The sequence below is a fragment of the Eurosta solidaginis genome, chromosome 5, assembly GCF_040869045.1.
Source record: "Eurosta solidaginis isolate ZX-2024a chromosome 5, ASM4086904v1, whole genome shotgun sequence".
NCBI classification, from domain to species: Eukaryota; Metazoa; Arthropoda; class Insecta; order Diptera; family Tephritidae; genus Eurosta; species Eurosta solidaginis.
The window spans coordinates 9,051,028-9,055,381 of NC_090323.1; the positions used below are offsets into that span (position 1 = coordinate 9,051,028).

Consider the following 4,354-nt stretch of genomic DNA (forward strand, 5'->3'; position numbering starts at 1 on the left):
GGTGAGATCAAGAATCCAAGCACTTTTTTCCCTTCATAAAACGAAGGGCCACCCTAGTGCACATATGTAACTTTTATATTAGCAATTTCATACAATCAGCAGGTAAGAGTGTAAATTAGAAGAAACACCAGCTGGATGTTGAAAATATTACTTTGCGCATGCGTTTGTGCCAAGTAGAGCGCTTTGGTTTAAATCAATATTGTTGGTTGTCCCTATCTGAAGAGCAACGGGTGTCCACTAGTTGCACTAATTATTTATTAAGATGCTTTATGTGAGATGAGTTTAATGCGTATGTATAAATTATTTCTGCCTAATTTTGTTGTGGATTAACATTAGGAACGGGCATAGTAGAGGCCAATTGAGTTAACCACAATTGTACATTCATATGTAGAATGCCTAATTAAGGAGATAATTTCGAAATTTATTTTTCGGTATTTAGATTTTAGTTTAGGTTGAGTTTAACTGGCCTTCGAGTGATTATGTTCAAATGGCTGCCACCACAAAAACATTTTTGCCACATTGAAAACTCTAAATATTCGAGAGCGATATTTTGCACATTTACTGAGTATCGTGAGTATCGCTGCAATATTTCATACCTACAAACGAAGCACAAGTTTCTTATACAGGTAAATCAGGTAAATAAAAATTAGTTGAAGCAAATTTGGGTCCATTTAACAATGAGATCTGTCTCACTAGCCATTCGCAGCATTAGAAGGATTTATGAATTCATATTAGGGAGGTCCTTATAAATCAACTTATCTATGGAGACTGAAAAACTAAAACTGATTTTTTCTATTTCTAATTTCCAAAACCTATAATACTATATTTGGCTATATCACATTTTCCATGTGTCAAAAAAATGACAATGTTCATAGGCACATACAATGTCTAACGTTTGTAATTATTTGGTGACAGATGCCGCGATGCTATTCAAATAATATGACAAAAACGGAATAGAAGTGGAATTTAAAACAGTGAACAAACTACCGCTGTGATGACCGTATGGTGAGCACAACGGAGCCTTATGGCCGAGCCACAATGAACTTTTTCATAAATCAATGCAATCTTATGCATGAAGAGTAGATTGCATGTATCGAGTGACACTAGTGCCATCTGAAACACAAAAGTTGGCAATCTTTAATTTTTGATTCATGTAAGGCATAAGAAGAATACTTCCACATTTGCTTTGGTTATGGATGCTTTCACACTTTACAAGTGAAATTATTTTTCTTTGATATTTCCTTTTAACATTTTTCACAGTTAAAAAGTTCAATTTAACGAATGAATAGGACATAAAATATATATGCAATTTGTGTGCTATGACTTTAAAACTGTGCAGATTGCTTTGCTGTTGTTTCCCATATCAAATGTTTGTAAAAAAATATAATTCAGCAGCCTATGTATATCGGGCGTGCTAAGTTATTTTAAAACTTTAGAGAATTTTCGTAACAAAGTGTAAGAAAAAAAAACAACGAAAAACGGGGTGGGTAGGTGAGACAGCGAAAAACTCATTTACTTTATTTATAAGCACCATTCTAATATACAAATATATGTACGCAATAAATGAATTTAATTCAAGGTCATTTGAAAATATATGCACTGTTGTTTTCAGGTAAAAGTGTAATCCATTCACTCAGAGAAGTTTAGTTGTTTATTCTGCACTAGTTTCTTTATGCTTAGTCCTTAAGTATTCAATTCTCAACAATTTCATATGTCCTTCAGTAGAAATAAATAAAATTTTAGTGTTTGAAGTTAACACTTCTCGGCCTTTTGGCTTAGATGAAGTGTACTCCATGTTCGTGTCAGCTTAACATCTGACAGATTCTCCATCGGGGAACAGGAAATGTTAAACTGGTTTTTGGAAATAGACGGAGTGTTTTAAGGGCTTGCCCCACCTCTGTCATGGCTTGGTCTGGCATAACAATACAGTCGGAACTTTAGCCCAATTTTTGAAAATAAATAACGAATTTTTAAATTTATTTAGTTTAAAGTTCTAGTCAAACAGCTGTTGATGAGGGTATACCCTAGGGATTGCGATCTTGGAATCCCGGTCTGTTTAAAGTCTTAAAAATCCTGGGATAATAGTATTGTTACGAATATTAGCAAAACTGAGGAGTGCTGCCATCTCCAGGCCGATGCTAAGCAGTGACGTGAATTCACATCAATAATTCAATCATTATGTATCTCCATAAACGAATCAATAATTGCGTCTACACATATGTACACATTCCGACGAGCAACATTTACATACAAGGCAGCGAGAGATGAGATGTCACACCGATGAATTTACTTATACGCTTATGTGTGTGCGGGAGACTGGAGAACTACAAACACATGCATATATCTTATCTGAGTTGTCACAAGAGGGAGCAATAATTTGTGCACGTAGTTGTGGCTGGCGATTTTGTAGCCGAAGCAACTAGTAAGTTCTGGAAATCGAAGAGCCTAGAAGTATGCAGCGTAAACTATAAAAGCGGGGCAAGCGAGTAAGAAGTAATTCAGTTTGAGGTGAGCTATCAATCAGCTTGATTATTAAGCCAGCGAGTAGCAAAGTATAAGTGTTATTGTGAAGTACTTTAATAAAGGCCATTTTTCCATTATTCAATATTGGAGTTATTTATTCAACAGTTAGTGATTCGAACTTAGCAGAGGATTGCAAATAAGAGGATTTGCAGCAAATTCGTTACAGTATTTATAATCACGGAATTGTTGAAAATAGCATTTTGATATCCATTTGATAGGAAAGCAAGCAACACTGGGTATAAAAAAAACAGGGCAAGCTTTTCGTAATGGTTTATAACGATTGGGGGTAAAAGAAAAAAATAGCAAGATTTTCGCCAATGGTTTGGGTGGGCATATTTGGTGTCCCTTCTAGAACGTTTTTTTAAAGACAAGTTTACCTGAAATTACCAGATATTTGACTTTAACCTAGGGAATAGTAAATAATTTAAAATTTGTTCCACATATATTTCCCTTTTGAGAGCAAAATAAGCAACACTGGGGATAAAAATAAAGTGGCCAGATTTTCGTAATGGCTTCTAAAGATTTTCCAAATAGGTCTAGGCTTTTCAAATATACGCATTTAAGATAGCAAAAAACACATTCTTCTGTTTTATCACAAGCCGACAAAAATCCAAATAAATTTTGTAATCAGACACAAGACTACACTTTCTTAAATTGACGTAAATAACGCAAACCAATCTGAAAAAACCAATCGAATTCACAATACACGTTTAATGAAAAATGGATTTCAAATAAAATTTCCACAAAATTTCTGTTGCCCAGCGTAATTCTTATGCGTTTACAACACTGTTTGTATATTATTAGTATAGTATTATATTTACAAACGTAGATACATGTATGTTGCAATTTTTGTCAAAAACCATAAGGAAATCCAAACAGGCTGGGACAATCCCGTGGTTGAACTTTTAGACCGAAAATCCCGGGAAGCAAAAAATCCTGAAAATCGTCATCCCTAATATACAGCCATCCATCATCAACTTTTCGTTTTCCGAAATCTGTGTTGAATATGTGAAGGTCTGTGAAACAGCATAAATGGGACCAGAAGACTGAAATGCTCGGCCTCACGCTGACAAAACCGTTGGATACATCATAGAATTATGCTGGCCGACTTTTACTTACGAATTTCAAAGAAGCGCCTCTTTAAGGCTTCTAATATCTAATTGATATACACTTTTAAGGTCTTTAGAGGTACATATTTAACACATCAAAAATCCATAAATATTGATTAGTTCCTTCAATAATTTATAAATTTCTTTCATAGACACATAATTTTCGCTTATTAGTCGCAGCTATTTACATGAACCTTCTTAGAACTCACTTAAAAAATGCTGTGTCATTATAACATTTTCTAAATAATTTTTCAGTCTCATAAGCAGCAGCTTATAATCACATAGTGATAATTCGTCAGACTATAGCAAAAACTAAAATAGTTCACTTTATTAGTTTTTTTATAAAAATACGGAAAGATGTGTCATACATTGCGAAATGAGTCATATGGGTTGAGATTCCTTGTTTTGATTGCTTAAGCCTATTCAAATTAATGAGCTATAATAATCACTTCAATGGCATATCGCAGTTAGGTAGAAATGTTTGTTTGTGCATACTTGAAATATTTGTTATATGACGCTGATTTTAAAAGTTTTTTATGTCGAAAAATATTCATGTAGTATCATCTTTAAGAGTGATTCAAATATGATAGAGAATCACATGAAAATACTAAGCATTTAAATTTGTTTTAAAAATTTTGCTACTAAAATTGGCTTTGAAGTTAATTTCTTTCTTCGCAACTTTATTGCTTTTTATGAGTTTGTTGTCTGATTGTTAAAGAAAG

General features: G+C 33.6%; 1 non-coding gene across 1 annotated transcript; it reads left to right on the top strand.

Annotated features, from left to right (window-relative positions):
* The first annotated feature begins 1,754 nt into the window (after positions 1-1,754).
* LOC137234069 (U2 spliceosomal RNA) lies at positions 1,755-1,951 on the top strand. Its single transcript, XR_010947673.1, has one exon. It is a non-coding gene; the product is annotated as a U2 spliceosomal RNA (small nuclear RNA).
* The last annotated feature ends 2,403 nt before the right edge of the window (positions 1,952-4,354 follow it).